At 38.6% G+C, this 23,795-nt stretch overlaps 1 long non-coding RNA gene across 1 annotated transcript in view; it reads left to right on the forward strand.

Annotated features, from left to right (window-relative positions):
• Positions 1-22,375, forward strand: part of LOC127482995 (uncharacterized) — a 54,427-nt gene extending 32,052 nt beyond the window's left edge. The window contains exon 3 of the long non-coding RNA XR_007908991.2: positions 22,142-22,375. This is a non-coding gene — a long non-coding RNA (uncharacterized lncRNA). The remainder of the gene's footprint in view (positions 1-22,141) is intronic.
• The last annotated feature ends 1,420 nt before the right edge of the window (positions 22,376-23,795 follow it).

Consider the following 23,795-nt stretch of genomic DNA (forward strand, 5'->3'; position numbering starts at 1 on the left):
AACAATCACTGATTCTCAAAATGTGAATTTCACTCATACGTATTACATTTTTACCTACTTTACTAGTTACTACAGATCAAGGAAAAGATGATATTTGTCTTTTTGGGACTGGCTTATTTCACTAAGTATTATGGTTTCCAATCTTGTCCATTTAGTTGAAAAAGACAGAATTTAATTCTTGTTTACAGCTGAATAGTATTCCATAGCATATGTATACCACATTTTCTTTATCCAGCCATCAGCTTATGGATATCTGAGTTGCTTCCATATCTATCTACTGTGAATTGAGTTGCAATGAACAAGGGGATACAGATAACTTTTTCATATGCTGATTTCATTTCCTTTGGGTAAATTCCCATGAGTGGGATGGCTAGGTCATATGGTACATCTATTTTCAGCTTTCTGAGGACTCTCTATATTGTCTTCCACACAATAGCTGGCATCCCTACCAACAGTGGATTAGGGAACATTTTTCCACACATCCTGGCCAGCATGTATTTTTTGTTGATTTCTGTATGAGAGCCATTCTAACTGGGGTGAAGTGACACCTCATTGTGGTTTTGATTTGCATTTTCCTGATGGCTAGTGATTCTCAGCATTTTTTTCCTATGTTTGTTGATCATTTGAATTTCTTCTTTAAAAATGCTTATTCAAGTCCTTTGCCCATTTCTTGACTGGAATGTTTGTTTTTTTGTTGTTGAGTTTCTTGAGCTGTTTATATAGTCTATTTTCTTCTCTTTCTTTTTTTTTTGAAAACTTTATTTAATAAATATAAATTTCCAAAGTACAACTTTTGGATTATAGCAGTTCTTCCTCCCATAACCACCTTCCCACACACAAACCATCCCATCATCTACTCCTTCTCCCATCCCATTCTTCATTAACATTCCTTTTTAATTGTCTTTATATGCAGAAGATCAACTTAGTATATACTAAGTACAGATTTCAGCAGTTTGCACTCACACACACACACAAAGTAAAAAGTACTGTTTGAGTACTAGTTATACCATTAATTCTCATAGTAAAACACATTAAGGACAGAGATCCTACATGGGGAGTAAGTGCACAGTGACTCCTGTTGTTGATTTAACAATTAATACTCTTATTTATGATGTCAGTAATCACCCAAGGCTCTTGTCATGAGCTACCAAGGCTATGGGAGCCTCTTGAGTTCAAAAACTCCGACCTTATTTAGACAAGGCCATAATCAAAGTGGAAGTTCTCTCCTCCCTTCAGAGAAAGGTACCTCCTTCTTTGATGGCCCGTTCTTTCCTCTGGGATCTCACTCACAGAGATCTCTCATTTAAGTCATTTTTTGCTGCAGTGTCTTGGCTTACCGTGCCTGAGAAACTCTGGTTTTTTAGCTGGATCCGAATGCCTTAAGGGCTGATTCTGAAGCCAGAGTTATAGTCTATTTTCTTAAAAAGTAAGCTTTAAAGTAGTGATAGATTAGTAAAGCCACAGTAGTATATAATTACTTTCAATTTGACAAAGATTTAAACAAAGCTTGAAAAACATTGTATTTGCAGCAAAACTGATACACACAGGCATTTCTTCTTCTGTTCTTTTTAAAATTTTATCTCCACATATAAGGAAGAACGTGCAATATTTGTGTTTTTGTGTCTGGCTTATTTCACTCAACATGGTGCCCTCCAGTTCTAATTATTTTTGTTGCAAATGATAGAATTTTATTCTTTTTTAATAGCTGAATAACATTGCATTGTGTGTATATACATATACATATTTCCTTTCCATTTTCCTTTTCTATTCATCTGATTATGAATAGCATCACTGATTTTATTTATTTATTTATTTATATACACAGAACAGATTTCATGTGCTTCATATATGCAGTTTTTTTTTTTTTTTGACAGGCAGAGTGGACAGTGAGAGAGAGAGACAGAGAGAAAGGTCTTCCTTTTCCGTTGGTTCACCCTCAAATGGCCGCCACGCTGCGGCCAGCGCACCACGCTGATCCGATGGCAGGAGCCAGGTACTTATCCTGGTCTCCCATGGGGTGCAGGGCCCAAGTATTTGGGCCATCCTCCACTGCACTCCCTGGCCACAGCAGAGAGCTGGCCTGGAAGAGGGGCAACCGGGACAGAACCTGGTGCCCCAACCGGGACTAGAACCTGGTGTGCCGGCGCCGCAAGGCAGAGGATTAGCCTAGTGAGCCGTGGTGCCGGCCCATATATGCAGTTTTAAGAATGTAACGATACTCCTCCTCCTTACTTCCCTTACTTCCACTCTTGTTCCTTCTCCCTTTCCTGTTCTTTTTTTTTTTTAATTTTTGTGACGACATGCTTTTATCTGCCTTATAATCACAAGCTTAATCCTCCACCTAATAAAGAAATCAACAGTAGAGAATAGAAAGACCACTGTTCCTCATGAGTATATACAAGGACTATAAGCAATGATTAAATCTCGATATGTCAATTTCACTTATATACATTGCATTTTTGTACTCTCTGTGTTAGTTACAAGAAATCAGAGAAAAAATGATATTTGTCTTTTTGTTACTTGTTTATTTCACTAAGCAGAGTGATTTCTAGTTACATCCATTTTGCTGTGATAGACAGATTTTACTCTTTTTTTTGGTGTATTAGTATTCCATCACGTATAGGTACCACATTTTTTTATCCAGTCATCATTTGATAAACATCTGGGTTGATTTCATATCTTAGCTATTGTGAATTGAGCTGCTATAAACATGGGGGTACAGACGTCTTTTTCAAATGTTGATTGCATTTCCTTTTGGTAAATTCTGAGGAGTGGGATGGCTGGATCATATGGTAGATCTATTGTCAGATTTCTGAGAAATCTCTGTACTGGTTGTACTGGTTTACATTCCCACCAGTTGTTTCATTCTTATGTATGCAGGTATTCAACTTTCTCAATAAGATTTGTTGAAGAGACTGTATGTTCTCCAAGGAGTGATTTTGGCTCATTTGTCAAAGATTAATTGGTTGTAGATGCAAGGATTCATTTCCAGGGATTTTAATTTGTTCCACTGGTCCACATGTCTATTTTTGTGCCAGTACCAGGCTGTTTTGATTATAACTGCCTTGTAATATATCTTGAAATTGGGTACTGTACCTATCAAAACTTATGTGATAGAGCAAAACACTCTTAAGAGGAAAGTTTATAGCAATTAGTGCTTACATCAAGAAATTGGAGGGGCTGGCACTGTGGCACAGTTGGTTAATGCCCTGGCCTGAAGCACTGGCATCCCATATGTACACCGTTTCTAGTCTCAGCTGCTCCTCTTCTGATCCAGCTCTCTACTATGGCCTGGGAAAGCAGTAGAAGATGGACTAAATTTTTGGGCCCCTGCACCCACATGGGAGACCCGGAAGAAGCTCCTGGCTTAGGATAGGCTCAGCTCCTGCAGTTACAGCTAAATGGGGAGTGAACCAGCACATGAAAGACTTCTCTCTCTGTCTCTACTTCTCTCTATTAACTCTTTCATATAAATAAAATAAATCTTAAAAAATAAATTGGAAAGGCATCAAATAAATGAGCTATCAATGCATCTCAAGGACATAGGAAAATAATAACAAACCAAACCCCAAATTAATAGAAGAAAAGAAATAATAAAAATTAGAGGAGAAATAAACAAAATTGAAATAAAAACTCATACATAAGATCAGTGGAATGAATAGCTGTTTTTTGAAAAAAAAAATTGATAAACCATTGGAACAACTGAATAAAGAAGGGAAAAAACCCAAACTAACAAAATCAAAGATGAAAAAGGAGATGCTACAACAGAGGACACAGAAACAAAAAGAATCATCGGGAATTATTGCAAACAGCTATATGCGAACAGATTGGAAACTCTAGAAGAAATGGATAGATTTATGGATACATACAACTTAACAGAATTGGAGTATGAAGATATAGGAAACCTACTTAAATAGATCAATAACCATGATGGAGATGAATCAGTAATAGAGACTCTCCAAACAAAGAAAAGCTACAGAACTGGCTCCACTGCTCAGTTTCACTGCTGAATTCAATGACTTTTAAAGAAATAATCCAAATTCTTCTCAAACTGTTCTAAGCAATTGAAAGGGAGTGAATCCTCCCAAAATCCTTCTACGAGGCCAGAATCACATTAATTCTAAAACCAGAAAAAGATACAACAAAGAAAGAGAACTATTGACTGATATCACTGATAAAAATATATGCAAAAATTCTCAGCAAAATTCTATGTAATTGAATCCAACAACACATCCAAAAGATAATCCAGCTGGACCAAGTGTGACTTACTCCTGAGATGCAGGGATGGTTCAATATACACAAATCAATGATACATCACATAAAAAATTGAAAGAAGCCAGTGCTGTGGCGCAGTGGGTTAATCTTCCACCTGTGGTGCCAGCATCCCATATGGGCACCGGTTCTAGTCCTGGCTGCTCCTCTTCCAATCCAGCTCTCTGCTGTGGCCTGGGAAAGCAGTAGAAGATGGTCCAAGCCCTTGGATCCCTGCACCCACATGGGAGACCCGGAAGAAGCTCCTGGCTCCTGGCTCCTGGCTTTGGATCGACACAGCTCTGGCCATTGCAACCATTAGGGAATGAACCAACGGAAGGAAGACCTCTCTCTTTGTCTCTTGCTCTGTCTGTAACTCTAATTTTCAAATAAATAAATCTTAAAAAAATTGAAAGATAAAAATCATGAATATTTCGATAGATGTAGTGAAACATTTGATAAAATACAACATCCAAGCACGATAAAAAGTTAAATTGATATAAGAAGAACATATTTCAACACAATCAAGGCAATATATGACAAACACACAGCCAGCCTCATATTGAAAGGGGAAAACATAGAAGCACTGCCACTAAGAAAGATTTGGAATCAGAGAAGGATGCCCACTTTCACTGTTGCTATTCAATATAGCTCTGGAAGTTTTAGCCAGAGCCATTAGATAAGAAAAAGAAATCAAATGGATACAAATGGGAAAGGAGGAGTCAATTATTTCTTGTTTACCAATGTCATCGTCCTATATCTAGGGGAACCAAAATACTCCACTGAGAGATTATTGGAACTCAGAAGAGAATTTGCAAAGTTATAGGATGTAAAAGCAATACCCAAAGGTTAATAGCATATATATTCACAAACAATGCTATGACTGAGAAAGAACTTTTAAGATTAGTCATATTCACAATAGCTTCAAAAACAATTAAATACCTTGGGACAAATTTAATGAAGGAAGCGTAGTATCTCTACAATGAAAATCATAAACATTAAGTAAATAAATAGGAGACATCACAAAGATGAAAAAGGCTTCCATGTTCATGGATTGGAAGAATTAATGTCATCAAAATCTACATTTTACTAAAAATCAGTTTACAGATTTAATGCTATCCCAAAATGCCAAGGACATTCTTCTCAGACCTAGAAAGATGACCCTACGATTCATTCAGAAACATAAGAGACCTTGAATAGGTAAAGCAATCTTTTCAGCTCTTTTCCTTCTGCCATCTCCTGTTTCCCAGGAACTTTTCTGTTTTAAGCCCTGGATCTCCGGGGTCCAGAGTCCTCCTAGAGAGTTTGTCACACAATTGCTACACAACCCGCTCTCCAGAACAGCCTTTTCTGAAAGTGGTCTCTGCTCTGCTCCAAAATGGCCCTCTTTCCCTTCATAAAGGGCCTCTCTCCAACAAAAAAATTCTTTCCTTCCTTTGCAGGTCTCAGTTACACATTTAAATAATTATGTGACTAAGTGATATGATATCCTTCACAAAATTTGATAAATAAATGCAAACTTAAGTCAGTCTTTACAGACTGACATGTAGAAAAGAGGGTGTAGAGTAAATTTCCCTTCCACCCTGTTCTCTCTACTTCTAATGGAGCAGAAAAAGGGTATCCAAGATGTACAAAGAGAGAAACTCCTGTTATAACAATGTTTTAGAACCTAAAACTGGATTTATGAGGGACAATCCCTTTTTTTTCTAGACTTGTGAAGTATAGTGCTAATATAAAACCACCCAGAAGGTGAACTGGAGAGTACCGTGACTCTGCCCAGGAGTCAGGACTTCTGTGACGCACACTGCTGGATTGTGATCTACTAAGTTGACTTTTATTTTTTATTGAGAGAGAGAGAGAAACTCATGTTAAATATTTACTGTAACACATGCTATGCAATGCAAACAATATCCTAAATATTACCAATCCTCATCATAAATGATGACAAGTTACCCTAGCCCATACAAGCTCTGATGTCATCCTTAGGCTCTGTAGTGTGAAATCCATTTGCTTTGCAACTGTACACCTGGTTTGTAATAAAACAATGCTCAAAATGGTTGAAAATTTTGAAGAATAATAGAAATACTTATATGGAAACTTCTTACAAGTTCTTTTCCTTGTTTCTTCAATCAACATTACATTTGCTGAAAATTTACTATGTAGTCACAGAGAACTTCCTTGCACTAGAGATGTACAGTTCAGCACATGCTCAATTGGACTTGCCCCAATGGTAGAGTTAGATTTGTGCCTGGGGACTCCAATTCAATACCATCAAGGTGGCATGTACCAATGCCATCTTACTAGTCAAAGTGATCAGTTTCAGTTCATAATTGATCATAATGATAAGATTAAGAGTCAAAGGGATCACATAAATAAGACTGGTGTCTGCTAATACTAACTGATAGAATTAAAAAGGAGTTTATGCTTCAACATGGGAAGCAGGACACACACCAGAGTCATGGAATGACAAATGCCCTAAACAGCACTCTGGCCTCAGAATCAGCCCTTAAAGCATTTGGATCTGGCTAAAAAGCCCAATAGAGCATTTCAGGCATTGAAAGCTAAGACATGGAAGCAACAACAAACAAACAAACAAACAAAAACAAAAAACACTTTAATGGGAGATCTCTCTGAGATCCCAGCGAAAAGAACAGGCCATCAGAGAAGGAGGTACCTTTCTCTGAAGGGAGGAGAGAACTTCCACTTTGCTTAAGGCCCTATCTAAATAATGGCAGAGTTTGTGGACTCAAAGGCTTCCATAGCCTTGGCAGCTCATGACAAGAGCCTAGGGTGATTACTGACACCATAAACAGGAGTGTCAATTTGTTAAGTCAACAACAGGAGTCACTGTGCACTTTCTCCTCATGTAGGATCTCTGTCCTTAACGTGTTGTACTATGTGAATCAATGGTATAACTAGTAATCAAGCAGTACTTTACACTGTGTGTTTCTGTGTGGGTGCAAACTCTTGAAATCTTTACTTAATATATAATAAATTGATCTTCTGTATATATAGATAATTGAAAATGAATATTGATATGAATGGGATGGGAGAGGGAGCGGGAGTGGGAGGGTTGCGGGTGGGAGGGAAGTTATGGGGAGGGGGGAAGCCACTGTAATCCAAAAGCTGTACTTTGGAAATTTATATTTATTAAATAAAAGTTAAGAAAAAGAAACAAGATAAAACCATATGAAAGCATCAGTAATCTCTGAAAATTGCCATGCATCACAGATATAAACACTTAATGAAAGCTACATGTTTGATGATGCTAAAAATATAATCACAATTATAAGTGGACACACGATTTTATTAAGGAATGGATGCCTTATTGGTGTAAAGTAATTTTTAGTGTCTGAAAAAAAAATACTGTTTTTTAAAAAAAAATTAAAAAAAAGAAAAAAAACAATCCAAGTATGTGGGAAGAGAGAACTTGTCATTAATGAAAATAGTTTGTCAGTGGGAAGGATGAAGCATTTTTTTTAACTTTTATTTAATGAATATAAATTTTCAAAGTATGGCTTATGGATTACAATGGCTTCCCCCCCATAACGTCCCTCCCACCCGCAACCCTCCCCTTTCCCATTCCCTCTCCCCTTCCATTCACATCAAGATTCATTTTCAATTCTCTTTATATACAGAAGATCAGTTTAGCATACATTAAGTAAAGATTTCAACAGTTTGCTCCCACACAGAAACATAAAGTGAAAAATAATAGATGATTTTTTAAATGATGATGAAATCAGATCAGACCTATTGTCATGTTTAATCCCAGTGAGAGTCAAGTTGGGAATTGCTAATTTCTTCTTTTTTTTTTAATAGAAGATCAGTTTAGTATACATTAAGTAAAGATTTCAACAGTTTGCACCCCCATAGAAACACAAAGTGAAATATACTGTTTGAGTACTCGTTATAGCATTAAGCCTCAATGCACATTAAGGACAGAGATCCTACATGAGGAGTAAGTGCACAGTGACTCCTGTTGTTGACTTTACCAATTGACACTCCTGTTTATGGCATCAGTAATCTCCCTATGCACCAGTCATGAGTTTCCAAGGCTATGGAAGCCCCTTGAGTTCTCCGACTCTTATCTTGTTTAGACAAGGTCATAGTCAAAGTGGAGGTTCTCTCCTCCCTTCAGAGAAAGGTACCTCCTTCTTTGAAGACCTGTTCTTTCCACTGGGATTTCACTCACAGAGATCTTTCATTTAGGGTTTTTTTTTTTTTTTGCCAGAGTGTCTTGGCTTTCCATGCCTGAAATACTCTCATGGGCTTTTCAGCCAGATCCGCATGCCTTAAGGGCTGATTCTGAGGCCAGAGTGCTGTTTAGGACATCCGCCATTCTATGAGTCTGCTGAGTATCTCGCTTCCCATGTTGGATCACTCTCCCCTTTATTTATTCTATCGGTTAGTATTAGTGGGTACTAGACTTGTTTATGTGCTCCCTTTGACTCTTAGTCCTTTCATTATGATCAATTGTGAGCTGAAATTGATCACTTGGACTAGTGAGATGGCATTGGTACATGCCACCTTGATGGGATTAAATTGGAGTCCCCTGGTATGTTTCTAACTCTACCATTTGGGGCAAGTCAGCTTGAGCATGTCCCAAATTGTACATCTCTTCCCTCTCTTATCCCCACTCTTATGTTTAACAGGGATCACATTTCAGTTAAATTTCAACACTTAAGAATAACTGTGTATTAATTACAGGATGAAGCATTTTTTTAAAAAACATGTTTGAAAGGCAGAATTACAGAGAGAGATAGATGGAGAGAGAGATATTGGGAGAGAGAGAGAACATGTGCAAGAGAGATTGATTTTCCACCCACTGATTCACTCTCCAAATGGCCTCAATGGCCAAGCATGGGCCAGGCTGAAACTAGGGATCTGCAACTCCATATGGGTATCCCATGTGGGTGCAGGTGCCCAAGCCATCCCAGATACATTAACAGGGTGCTGGATTGGAAATGGAGCAGCCAGGACTTGAACCAGCACTCATATTGAATGCAGGTATTGCAAGCAGCATTTTAACCTGCTGAATCCAATGCTAGCCCAGAATGAAGTATTTTGAATAAAATTATTAATTAGTGTATCAATTGAATACAGTATTGGAAACCTGGTTAGGTAAAATGATCACAGATTACAAATAACTTTGGAAATTAGGCAAAGACATTTAGAGATGGGAAGGGGGCACACTGGATTCTTAATATTTGGAGTCATATGAGAAATATGTTTTAGGGAGAATTATATGGAAGAATTACTCATAATATATATTTTTCAAATTTTAATTTTTTTATTTATTAAAAGGAAAAAAGAAAGAGCTAGAGAAAATCAGGGAGTTATTTGAGAAGCAGCTGGATTGACCATTCAGAGAGAAAACTCTAACACTGAGGGCTGTTTTTTACATCGAGGTATTTGTTAAATCTGGAAGAGAATTGAGAATTTAAACTGGACAGAGATTTTGAAAGTCTTTTTTGTCTAGGGAGAAAAAAAATGAGGTCAACAACCATTGCCCAAAGTTGGTACAACTTCTCACTTGGGGTTAAGAACCCAAAATGTTACATCCTGGGTTCAGAGTATACTGAGGTGGATCAACGCTTACCAGGATTAAAGCTACTTTTTGAATGGTCTTAATTCCTGACATTGAATTCAAGTAAATTCCAGGTTGTTTGTGGAGAATTACATTTTTTCTCTAGAGGAAAATAACATAGTATTTATGTTATTTCTACAATTTCTGCAATTATTTTTCCAGTTTTCAAATAAACAACAGCTGGCATTCAATGGAAAATAACAAGGTGACAAGACAAAATAGATCAAAGTCAAAAGAAATGACAAAAGAAAAAGCCCACAGGGGTTCCAAAACTTGATATTCTCAGACTTGAACTTTAAAATAGCCATGTTTAATATCTTCCAGGAAATAAAAATAAAACATTGAATGTTTTGCCAAAAGAAGTGGAAACTATGAAAATGAACCACTTGAAAAGTCTGCTGCTATAAAATATAGATTGAAATATGTGGAATTACAATTAGGGAACAGAGAAGAGATATAGACTACATTGTACAAAAATGAGATGGAACCCCTGGAGCAGGGACAAGAGATAAAGGCCCAGAATAGGAAAATTTTCTACAGTTTCTAAAAACATTAAGACATGTATTCCATCATTTCTACATATCCTGAGCAGGAGAATAGCGAATGAACAATCTCAAGTCTGTCATAAGAAAATATGAAAATGAAAACAATGGAAAAAACATTCAGGGAAGAAAAGCCAAACACCTTTTAAAGAGACAATAATTAGAGTGACAAGCTGACTTCAGAATAGAACCAACAAAAGCTAAAAGGTGAGGAAAACATTATCCACAGAGTACTTATAGTGCTCATTGTAAATAACTGCTGCCAAAAATTCCATACCTGGTGAAAATACCTTTCAAAAATAGATAAGCTATATTTTGTGATAAGCAAACCTAGAAGAATTCATCATCAGTAATCTACACCAAACAGAAGGAACATTTTTCAGGCTCAAAATTTGAGCTATAGGAAGAAATAAAGTCTAAAGAAAGTGAGGAACAAATGAACAAAGTTAAATGAACAGTCACCAAAAAATAATAGTAGACTTTATGAGCTATCAAAGTCTGATATTACTAAATACTTCTTCTCTCTTCCAGGCTTGGCTATTGCTGGCATTTGGGAAGAGAATAAGTGATAAAGATCTCTCTCTCCCTCTCATCTCTCTCTCTCTTTCTCTCTCTCTCTTTCTCCCTGTTTGCCTACCATGCTGCCTTTCAAATAAAACAAATACAAATAAATCTAAAAGTATAACAAAAGTTGTAACATGTACTTTCTTTTGAAGTGCACAACAGTATTTACATAAATTGACCACACGCAGGGCCATAAAGCAAGGCTCAAAAAGTCTCCAAGGACTGAAATCTTTTGGAAAATTTCAGAGTGCAGAGAAATTAAGCTACAAATCAGTAATGAAACACTAATCAGAATGGAATAAACTTAACTGTCCATCAGTGGATTAATAAAATGTAGTATATATGAAAGATTCTAAGATGGCAGAATAGGGAAGAGGTACTATGCTAGAATTGGGAAACATAGTAAAAAAAAAGTGTGGGGAATCCGCTCCCAGGGGAGAATTAGAAAGAAAACTGTGGTGGAAACTCCACAGAAGGAATAGGAATACTGTGGACCTGTGTTGAAGGTGCGGATGCACAGCCTGAACATGGACACGAAACCTGAATCCAGCAGCCAAGAGCTGGAGCAGGCAGCAGCTTGGAGAAGGAGGTGAGACCAGAATGCAGCAGCCCATGGTGATATAGGCAGAGGAGGAGTGTGGCATGAGTCTTGCCTGGAGCCCTAAGGGCTAGTGGGTACCCGTGGACCCAGTGGAAGTAAAAGGAGCACATTTCTCTCAACCCGTGCTCCCTACGATGGTGCCCAACACACAGCTGGACAGGTGCCACTTTGGGTTTGGGTGGCAGCGGCAGAAGCCCTTGTGCACGTGCACAGCAACTGGCTAAAACAGGATGCCGTCTTCTCAGCAGTACTGGTGGCAGTGGTGGGGAGAGGGTAATATTTGGCCAGTGGCTCTTTTGTATGCATGTGATCCACAGACTCTAGTGGAGGGAAATATTCATGATCCCCACTGACTTTGAACCTGGGTGGGAGGATGGACGGGGGCTGGGCATCCACATACAACTGTGAGGTGCCCCCATCCTCACAACATATCATAGGTTATAGGGCTGAAGCTGCTTAGGTAGAACACCCATGGACAGCTGGCTCAGGGAACATTTGCCTCTCTGGCTTTTTAGCCAGATGCAAATGTCTTAAGGGCTGATTCTGAGACCAGAGTGCTGTTTAGGGCATTTGTCATTCCATGACTCTGCTGTGTGTCCTGTTTCCCGTGTTGAAGCATAAACTCCTTTTAAATTCTATCTAATGTTATTAGCAGACACTTGATCTTATTTATGTGATCCTTTTGACACTTATTACTATCTTTGTGATCAGTTAGGCACTTAAAATGTTCTTTTTTTTTTTTTTTTTTTTTTTGAGAGGCAGAGTTAGACAGTGAGAGAGAGAGACAGAGAGAAAGGTCTTCCTTCCATTGGTTTGCCTAGCAAATGGCCGCTACGGCCAGTGCACTGTGGCCGGTGCGCTGTGCTGATCTGAAGCCAGGAGCCAGGCGCTTCCTCCTGGTCACCCATGCGGGTGCAGGCCATCCTCCATTACCTTCCTGGGCCAAAGCAGAGAGCTAGACTGGAAGAGTGGGATGGCTGGGTTGTATGGTAGGACTGTATTCAGATTTCTAAGGTATCTCCAAACTGTCTTCCGTAGTGGCTTTATTAGTTTGCATTCCCACCAACAGTGGATTAGAGTATCTTTTCCCCCACATACTTACCAGCATTTGTTGTTTGTTTATTTCTGTATGAAAGCCATTTGAACTGGGATGAGGCAAACATCATCGTGTTTTGCTTTGCATTTCCCTGATGGCAAGTGATCCTGAACATATTTTCATGTGTCTGTTGGGCATTTGGATTTCCTCTTTTGAGATATGCCTATTTAAGTCCTTGGCCCATCTCTTAAATGGGTTGTTTTGTTGTTTTGGAGTTTCTTGATCTGTTTGTAGGTTCTGGTTATTAATCCTTTATTAGTTGCATTGTTTGTAAATAACTTCTCCCATTCTGTTGGTTGCCTCTTCACTCTCCTGACTGTTTTGCCACACAGAAACTTCTCAACTTGATGTAATTACAGTTGTTAATTTTGGCTTTGGCTGCCTGTGCCCCTGGGGTCTTTTCCAAGAAGTCTTTTCCCGTGCCTATATCTTGCAGGGTTTCTCCAGTGTTCTCTAATAATTTGATGCTGTCAGATCATAGATCATAAGGAAACCTTCAAGGCTGGTGGAGCTGATTTGAATGTTGAGTGTGGCCATGGTCCCAAGACCGTGTGCTATTGCCACACTATATCAAATTGTATACTTAGAGTGATGAATTTTAGTTTACATAAATTATAATCCAAAACAAAGTACAATAACTGTAGAAATGCAAGGTTGGTTAAGCATTTGAAAATCAATCTAGCATAAAGAAACATAGAGAATAGTCTTTGTTCCTTCTAAAAAGATTCACTGAAAGTTTATAAAACTTACTAACTTATAATAATACTTCAAACACTTAGCATAAGAGGAATAAAAGGAAACTTTGATAATCAAGTCAATAATTTTTACACTAAATAAGCACAAAACATTATATCCAAGAGTAAAATTTTGAGAATTAGAATTTTAAACAAAAATGCCCGCTATTGTTTTATCTAGTCCTCATTTTACCAGAATTTCTGCCAAAAAGTAAGAATGAGAAAAAAAGTACTTCACAAATAGGAGGAAAGGAATAATACTATCATATCATAGATAATAAAGTTGTATGTGGGCCGGCGCCGCGGCTCACTAGGCTAATCCTCCGCCTAGCGGCGCCGGCACACCGGGTTCTAGTCCCGGTAGGGGCGCCGGATTCTGTCCCGGTTGCCCCTCTTCCAGGCCAGCCCTCTGCTGTGGCCAGGGAGTGCAGTGGAGGATGGCACAAGTCCTTGGGCCCTGCACCCGCATGGGAGACCAGGAAAAGCACCTGGCTCCTGGCTCCTGCCATCGGATCAGCGCGGTGCGCCGGCCGCAGCGCGCCAACCGCGGCGGCCATTGGAGGGTGAACCAACGGCAAAAGGAAGACCTTTCTCTCTGTCTCTCTCTCTCACTGTCCACTCTGCCTGTCAAAAAAAAAAAAAAAAAAAAAAAAAAAAAAGTTGTATGTGGAGAAAACTAAATATGAATCTACCAATGAATTATTAGAAGTAACAAGTAAAAGTAACATATTTGCAGAATACAATGTCTACATATAAAATCAAAAGAATTTATGTATGCCAATAAATAGAAAATAAAAAAATTTTATGCATGCATACTCACATGAAATTTAATAAAAGTTGTGTAAAATCTCTACAGAAAAGATATTAAGAGAAGTAAAAGGAAATAAATAAGTAGCTACACCATTTTCATGGATTGGATGACTCAGTATTCTTTTTTTTTTTTTTTTTTAATTTTTGACAGGCAGAGTGGACAGTGAGAGAGAGAAAGAGAGAAAGGTCTTCCTTTGCCGTTGGTTCACCCTCCAATGGCTGCCGCTGCAGCCGGCGCACCGCGCTGATCCGATGGCAGGAGCCAGGATCCAGGTGCTTTTCCTGGTCTCCCATGGGGTGCAGGGCCCAAGCACCTGGGCCATCCTCCACTGCACTCCCTGGCCACAGCAGAGAGCTGGCCTGGAAGAGGGGCAACCGGGACAGAATCAGGCGCCCAGACTGGGACTAGAACCCGGTGTGCCGGCGCCGCAAGGTGGAGGATTAGCCTATTGAGCCACGGCGCCGGCTCGATGACTCAGTATTCTAAATACCCTAATTTCCCTGCAATTGAATGTATATATATATAAATATAAGGGGTCAATAATAGCCAACGCACATTCAAAGCAAAGAAGCTGTGAGAGGGACTGGTGTTGTGGTGCAGCAGGTTAAGTCATTGCTTGCAATGTCAGCATCCCTTATCAGAGACTGTTTAAGGCCCAGCTGTTCCATTTTTAATTCTTTTTTAAATTTAAATTATATAAGCTTCATATATTTCATATGTAAAGATGTAGGAACTTGGTGGCACTTTTCTCCCTATACTCCCTCCCATTCATGCTCCAAACCTTACTCCCCCTCCCTCTCAGATTCCCATTCTTAATTTTTATAGTGATCTATTTTCAGTATACTTAATGCTCATATAGTTAACCTAACTCTAAGTAAAAGAGTTCAACAACTAATATGAAGAGGAAGAAAATAAAAGTAAACAAACCAAAACACTGTTCTTCAGTGGAAGAGAAAAGGGTTATAAACAATCATTGATTCTCAAAATGTCTATTTCACTCCAATACATTACATTTCAGGCACTCTCTTGTTACCTTGGATCTGGGAAAACATACGATTTCTGTCTTTTTGGGACTGGCTTATTTCACTAAGTTTAATTGTTTCCATTTGTGACTAACTTGTTGAAAAAGACAGGGTTTCATTTTTTTTTTTTTTACAGTTGAGTAGTACTCCATCGTGTATATACATCATATTTTTTTATCCAGTCATCAGTGGATGGAGATCTGGGTTGATTCTATGTCTTAGTTATTGCAAATTGTGTTGCAGTGAACATGGAGGTACAGATAACTCTTTCACATACTGATTTTTTTTTTTTTAGTTTTGTAAATTCCCAGGAGTTGAATGGCTGGGTCATATGGTAGGTCTACATTCATATTTCAAATATCTCCATACTGTCTTCCACAGTGGTTGAACCAGTTTATATTCCCACCAACAGTGGACCAGACTACCTTGTTCCCCACATCCTTGCCAGCATTTGTCATTTATTGATTTCTGTATGAGAGCTATTCTAACTGGAGTGAGGTGAAAACTCACTGTGGTTTTGATTTTCATTTCTCTGATGGCTAGTGATCCTGGGCATTTTCTCAAGTGTCTGTTAGCCACTTGAATTTCCTTGTTTCAAAAATGCCTATTCAAGTTCTTTGTCCATTTCTTAACTGGATTTTTTTTTTGTTTGCTTTGTTGTTGTTGAATTTCTTGAGCTCTTTACAGATTCTGGATGTTAACTCTTTTTTTAAAAAGATTTATTTTACTTACTTGAAAGTCAGAGTTACATAGAGACAGGAAAGGAGGAGAGAGAGGTCTTCCATCTGTTGGTTCACTCCCCAGACGGCCGCAATTGCCAGAACTGTGCCGATCCAAAGCCTGGAGCCAGAAGCCTCTCCCGCATGGGTGCAGGAGCCCAAGGACTTGGGCCATCTTCTACTGCTTTCCCAGGCCATAGCAGAGAGCTGGATTGGAAGTGGAGCAGCCAGGAATAGAACCAGTGCCCATATGGGATTCCGGCGCTTCAGGCTAGGGCTTTAACCCACTGCACCACAGCACTGGCCCTGGGATGTTAACTCTTAACAGTTGCATAGTTTGCAAATATTTTCTCCCATTCTGTTGGTTGCCTCTTCACTTTGCTGAGTGTTTCTTTTACAATGTAGAATCTTCTCAGCTTGATGTAATACTAATTGTTAATTTTCATTTTAATGGCCTGTGCTTCTGGGGTCTTTTCCAAGAAATCCTTGCCTATGTCAGTCCTTGCAGGGTCTCCGCAGTGTTCTCTAGTAATTTGGTGGTATCAGGTCATAGATTTAGGTCTTTGATCCATTTTGAGTGGTATTTTTTTTTTTTTGTAAGGTCTAACGTGGGGTTCTAGGTTCATACATCTGCATATGGAAATCCAGTTTCTCAAGCATCTTTTGTTAAAGAGACTGTCCGGCCTGCACTGTGGCTCACTAGGCTAATCCTCCGCCTTGTGGCGCTGGCACACAGTGTTCTAGTCCCGGTTGGGGTGCCGGATTCTGTTTGTTGAAAATAAAATTAAAGAATGTCTATCTTAGTTCAAAATTTATAAAAATGCAGCTTTTTTCTTAATATGCAGCTTCTGTAAATTTTTTGAAGAGTTTTCATTTAATCACAAGTAACAAGATATAGGTTTCTGGCTGGCGCCGCAGCTCAACAGGCTAATCCTCCACCTAGCAGTGCCGGCACACCGGGTTCTAGTCCCAGTCTGGGCGCCTGATTCTGTCCCGGTTTGCCCCCCTTCCAGGCCAGCTCTCTGCTGTGGCTCAGGAGTGCAGTGGAGGATGGCCCAAGTGCTTGGGCCCTGCATCCCATGGGAGACCAGGAGAAGTACCTGGTTCCTGCCATTGGATCAGCGCGGTGTGCTGGCCGCAGCGCGCTGGCTGCGGCGGCCATTGGAGGGTCAACCAACAGCAAAGGAAGACCTTTCTCTCTTACTATCCACTCTGCCTGTCAAAAAAAATACATAAAAAATGAAAAAAAAAAAGAGACTGTCCTTGCTCTAGGGATTTGTTTTAGCTCTTTTATCAAAGATAAATTGGTTTTAGATGCATGGATTGATTTATGGAGTTCCTATTCTGTTTCATTGGTCTATGTGTCTGTTTTTGTGCCAGTACCAGGCTGTTTTGGTTCTGACTGCCCTGTAGTAAGTCTTGAAATGATGTATTGTGTTTCCTCCAGCTTTTTTTTTTTGTTGTTGTTGTTGTATAAGATTGCTTTAGTGGGGCTGGCACTGTGGTATAATGGGTAAAGCCTCCACCTGCAGTGCCAGGATGCCATATGGGCACTGGTTCAAGTCCCAGCTGCTCTACTTCCTATCCAGCTCTGTGCTGTGGCCTGGAAAGGCAGCAGAGGATGGCCTAAGTTCTTGGGCCCCTGCACCCGCATGGGAGACGTGGAGGAAGTTACTGGATCCTGGCTTTGGATCTGTGCAGCTCCAGCCATTGCAGCTAGTTGGGGAGTGAACTAGCAGATGGAAGACCTCTCTCTGCTTCTCCTTCTCTCTCTGTGTAACTCTGACTTTCAAATGAATAAATAACTCTTTAACAAAAATGATTGTTTCAGCTTTTTGGGATCTTTTGTGTTTCTATATCTATTTTAGCATCATTTTTCTAGATCTGTAAAGAATGTCATTGGTATTTTGATTGGGATTGCATTGAATCTATAAATTGCTTTTAGTAGTATGGATATTTTGATAATGTTGAAACTTCCAATCCATGGAAATGTAAGATATGTAAATTTTTAATGTCTTCTATTTCTTTGTTTAGTGTTTTGTAATTTTCATCAAAGAGGCCTTAGACATCCTTGGTTAAATTTATTCCAAGGTATTTAATTCTTTCTGTAGTTATTAGGAATTGGACTGATCTTAAAACTTCTTTCTTAGTCATGGCATTGCCCATATATATAAAGGCTATTGGTTTTTCTATGTTGATTTTATATCCTGTCACTTTACTGAAGTCTTTTATGAGTTCTAGTAGTCTCTCAGTACAGTCTTTTGGATCTCCTATATATAGAATCATGTCATTTGCAAATAGGGAAAGTTTGAATTCCTCCTTTCCAATTTGTATCTCTTTTATTTATTTTTCTTCCCTAATGACTTTGGGTAAAACTTCTATATATACTATATTAAATAGCAGTAGTAAGAGCAGGCATCCTTGTCTGGTTCCAGATTTCAGGGGAAATGTTTCCATCTTTTCACTCTTTCATATTATGCTGGCTTTGGGTTTGCTATGCAATGCCTTGATTTTGTTGAGGAATGTTACTTCTATACCCAATTTGCTTAAGGGTTTCAACATGAAAGGGTGTTGTATTTTATCAAATGCTTTCTCTGTATCTATTGAGATAACCAAATGTTTTTTTTCTTCAGTTTGTTAATGTGATATGTCACATTGATTGATTTGCAAATGTTGCATACTATGGATAAATCCCACTTGTTCCAGATGAATGATCTTTCTGATGTGTTGTTGGATTCTATTAGCTAATATTTTCTGAGGATTTTTTACATCTATGTTCATCAGGAATATTGGTCTATAGTTCTCTTTCTCTGTTGCATAATTTTCAGATTTATATATTAAGGTGTTGTGTCTTCATAGAAGTTTAGGAGGATTCCCTCCCTTTCATTTATTTTGCATAGCTAGAGAAGAATTGGAGTTAGTTCTGCTGTGAGTCTGTGCCCTCCGCATAGTCCATGCCATCTTTCCCACTCCTGTAGGACTTCCAGTGTAATTTTCTCTCCAATTCTCTCCTGAGAGTACATTTCTTACAATTTTCTCTTCACTGTTTATCTTTAGCCCTGTATAGAATGTTGCTCTCTAATCTGCCATCTTGGAATCCCAGCTGTCCCACTTCTGATCCAGCTCCCTGTGAATGTGCCTGGGAAAGCAGCAGAGGGTGATGGTGCATATGCTTTGGTCCTTGCCACCCACGTAGTGGACCTGGATGAAATTCCAGGCTCCTGGTTTCAACCTGGCCCAGCCTTGACCATTGTGATCATCTAAGGGAGTGAACCAATAGATGAAAGATTTCTTTCTCTCCCTGTCTCTCCCTATTTTTCTCTAAATATGCCTTTCAGATAAATAAAAAATTAATCTTTTTTTGAAAGAACATGTGTTAGCAGGTTTCAAGATCTATTCTAAATCTGTACTAAGACAACATGACATTTTCATAAAGAAAACCAAATCAAGGAATAGAATAGATTTTCTAGTAATAGAACAATTCACTTCCATCAAAGACAACACTAAAGGATGTTGGGCAAAGAACAATCTGTTAATAAATGCCTGTCCTTGGAAGGAAATTACACTTTAACTCTATTTCATATAATACACAAAAATAAATTTCAGTTAGATTTTTTATCAAAATGTGAAAGATAGAAACATAAAATTATAAAAGCTAAGATAAGGGAATATCTTTAAAATCTCCAGGCAAAGATTTCATGAAAATGATTCTCAAATGTAATAAATAAGAAAAGACTGCCAATAGATAATAAAACAACAAAATTAAGATATTTTATGAATGGAAGGGGAGAGGGAGTAGGAAAGGGGAGGGTTGCGGGTGGCAGGGACGTTATGGGGGGGAGCCATTGTAATCCATAAGCCGTACTTTGAAAATTTATATTCATTAAATGAAAGTTAAAAAATTAAAAAAAGATATTTTATGAATAAAATAAAAAACAGGTCACTGAGTGGCAGTACCCATTTGCATCATAAGTAAATAACAAAAAGAAAATGTGAAGACTGTACAAAGAACCACCGCAGATCAGTAAAAAATAGGTAAGGGAGTTGAACAAACATTTCATAATAGAATATATCCAAATACCCATAAATATATGGAACAGTGCTCTACTAATTGGCAAATAACACATTATGGTTCCTAAGAGTAACAATATGAACCCTCAAATGGCTAAAATAATAGTGACTCATCATAAAGCTACAGACACTTTCTTTTTTTAAAGAATGCTTTACAGAGAGAGAGAGAGGGAGAGAGTGAGAAATGGAGATGAAGATGGAGATCCTCCATCTACTTGCTCATTCTCCAGATGGCTGCAACTGTCGGGGCTGGAGCCAAAAGCCAGGAGCCAGGAGCATCTTTCAGGTCTCCCATGTGGGTGCAGGGGCCCACATTTTGGGCCATCCTCTGTTGCCTTTCCAGGCACAACAGTAAGGAGATGGATTCAAAGTTGAACATTTGGGACTCGAACTGGAACCCACATGGGATGCTGCCATCACAGGTGGCAGCTTTACCCGCTATACTATAATGCCAGCTATTACAGATACTTTTTTTTTTTTTTTGACAGGCAGAGTGGACAGTGAGAGAGACCGAGAGAAAGGTTTTCCTTTGCCATTGGTTCACTCTCCGATGGCTGCCGTGGCCGGCACGCTGCAGCCAGCGCAGTGCGCTGATCCGATGGCAGGAGCCAGGTACTTCTCCTGGTCTCCCATGGGTGCAGGGCCCAAGCACTTGGGCCATCCTCCACTGCACTCCCTGGCCACAGCAGAGAGCTGGCCTGGAAGAGGGGCAACCGGGACAGAATCCGGCACCCCGACCGGGACTAGAACCCTGTGTGCCGGCGCTGCTAGGCGGAGGATTATCCTGTTGAGCTGCGGCGCCACAGATACTTTCTTATACTAGGTTAGAAGCATTAATCAGTATAATTGCTAATTATATATTAGTTATGATATATGTACACTCTATGGTCTTGAACTCTTACTCTTAGTTATCCAACAGACGTGAGTACAAATGTAAATTAGGAGGATATATATATATACTATTCATAGCAGCATTACTTATTATAGCTAAACAACCTAAATGTCCATCAATAGTAATATAGATAAACTGTGCAACAGTTATGCAATACAAATATATACAGCAATGAAAATGAATGAAGTATCACTATAGGCAGTGGTGTGACTGAATCTCACCAGCAGAACTCTAAAGAAATAAACTAGGCACAATTCTGTATTATGACAGATGCATGAGTCCAATCACAAAATATTGTGAAAAATAACTCTAGTTTTAGGCGTAAGACAATAGATCGTTTTTGTGGAGGAGAGAGGGCTCAGTGACAGGGAGAGGGTATGAGGGAATGCTTTTGAAGTGCTGACAGTTTATCAATGTTTATGTTGGTTTTATATAATTTTGTTTATGTGCTAAGCTTCGCAATAAAATAGGGTAAAAAAGGTGAAATAGTCATTGGTGTCCTTCAAGAGAACAATGTCAGCAATATTCCTGAGATGGTAAAGGTAGCAACAGGCTGGGTAGGGTCACATTCATGGTGTTAGCAGTAGAAGAAATGGGGAGAAAAAAATACTATCATAATTATTGTGCTACATTAACATTATATTTATTTATTAGAAAGGTGGAGAGAGAGAGAGAGAATCTGCCATCCACTGGGTCACTCCTCAAATGCCTACAACAGCCAGGACTAGGGCTGAGTCAGGCTGAAGCCAGGAAGTTGGAACTCTTTCTGGTTCTCCAACATGGGTGGCAGGGACAAAAGCACTTAGGCCATTGCTTTCTGCCTCCCAGGGTGTGCATTAATAGGAAGCTGGATGGAAAGTAGAGTTGATACATGAATGTAGGCTCTTCTATATGGAATGGGGGTGCCCTTAGAGGTGTCTTGCCAAATGCCCCCTCTCATTGTAGTACATTTTTAGCTATTAGCAACACATTCTTTATTCAAGGATAAGATGCCGTAAATTTCCCTTTTTATTTCTTCAAACATTTTCATAAAATTCTCCTGATGAAAATTCCTTATCTTTTATTTTGATACCTATGCATATTACACAAATACTAGATTGAGGAAGAAATAGACCTTCTCTTCTAAAGAGCTACCTTTACAATTTTGTTCAATCCATATGACACCTGGGACTGAAAATTGAAGGAAGATACAGCTATATTGGCTGGACAAAAGAAAATAACTTGTGGAATTTTTTCCATTTTTCCTTTTAGGATAACTGAAAAGACTTTCTGCTCCCAGCATGCCTAAAACTCTCTGTGGATGAGGAGACTTTTACTGCAGCCCTGAAAGAGCCTCTGCTTCTCTGGCTATCTAAAACAACACCTGGGATGATCACAAGGGAAACTGGATGAAAGGCATCTATTGTTGCTAAACTTATCACATTGTACATTGTGATTTGTGTCTGTATCCAGTTTTTAAAAAAGTAAAATGAGAGTTAAATTGGTGGTGAGGCAGTTTCTTAGAGAGAGTTCTCTCTTGCCCTAGAGATAGAAACAAAATGGAACATGAAAGAGAGGAGAAACTTCACAGATAAAGCATTCAGAAAAGAATTGAGTCAGAAATGAGGTATAATTCTGCTGCCTTGATAAAAACATTGTTTTATTCAAAGTCCTTTGGGTTGGGAGCAATTGTCATTACCATGACTTTGATTGTAGAGTCAGGAATAATGATAAGATATGCAAAATTCCATCACTTTTCATTTAACTGTCTCTGGGAGTTGGTGTCCCTAACAAGCAGAATTTTACCTGCTGAAATATCCAAACTGGTTGATTAGATTCATTAACTTTTCAGAATGTATATGGGTTGTGCTGATGATCAGCAAGATTACTACTGAATTTATTATAAAAGCATTGATATTAAGAATTGGATTTGGTCCATCATCTCCTCCTGTGGAAATAATTATCCCAAGCAATTTGAGATGCCTATTGCTGCAGATGGAGTGGGAAATATACTCCAAACTCTAATACAAAGATTTTTTAACCTAAAATATGTGAAACATGTTCAGTTTTTCAGAGAAAAGTCTGAGATCTAACAAATCCATAAAACAACAAAGAATTCAGAGCAAAGCATTCTGTTTCAAACATGAAGCATTTTAAAGGCAAGGGCAGATAAAATCATGTGAATTTTTAATCTTCCTATCTTAAATGAATGAGTGATACATTTCTAATGACAATTTGAGGACATATATCTTGATTTCTATGTTATTTTTGCCATATTATTGATTTTAACACTACTAACTCTTCAACTGCACTTTCTAAGGATTGCTTTCACACTGCCATTTTGGGGAAAATCATTTTGTCACTTGCAATTAACTTGTACAAGTGTACTTTGAACAGATTATGAAAAATGGAGTTAAAGAATAAGTTTATTTTGATACAAAAATTGAAATTCATGCATTCAAATGATCTTCAAAAGGTCATGGAAAATGCATAGTATGAAAAATGCATGACTTTTGACTTTTTTGCACCAAAAATAAGCATTTTAATTCAATTTTTGCATGAAATTTTCAGAATGCCCTAATGTCTGTCTGCCTTAAGAAATGGTAATGGTTTTATGACAAACTGTCTTCATGACTTGTTGATTTGTTAGACAGTAATCTCGGATTGTGTAAGGCAGGAACAAAGAAAAATGCACTACAGTCTCATGCGTTATGAAGATACAAGCTAATTTTATTTACCTATTAGTAAATTTCATCAATTACTTATTGCAATTATTCAATGATTTAATTTAAACTATATTGGGGATAGTTGCCTAGATCTCTTTCTAGTTTCTCTTCATTTAAGTGCATGGTTCAAGATTTGGGGCCACTAAACTGGGGGTTACATAGGTGATGAAGTAAACAGCCTGGTCAAGCTCTCCTTGGTT

The sequence above is a fragment of the Oryctolagus cuniculus genome, chromosome 4, assembly GCF_964237555.1.
Source record: "Oryctolagus cuniculus chromosome 4, mOryCun1.1, whole genome shotgun sequence".
Taxonomy (NCBI): domain Eukaryota; kingdom Metazoa; phylum Chordata; class Mammalia; order Lagomorpha; family Leporidae; genus Oryctolagus; species Oryctolagus cuniculus.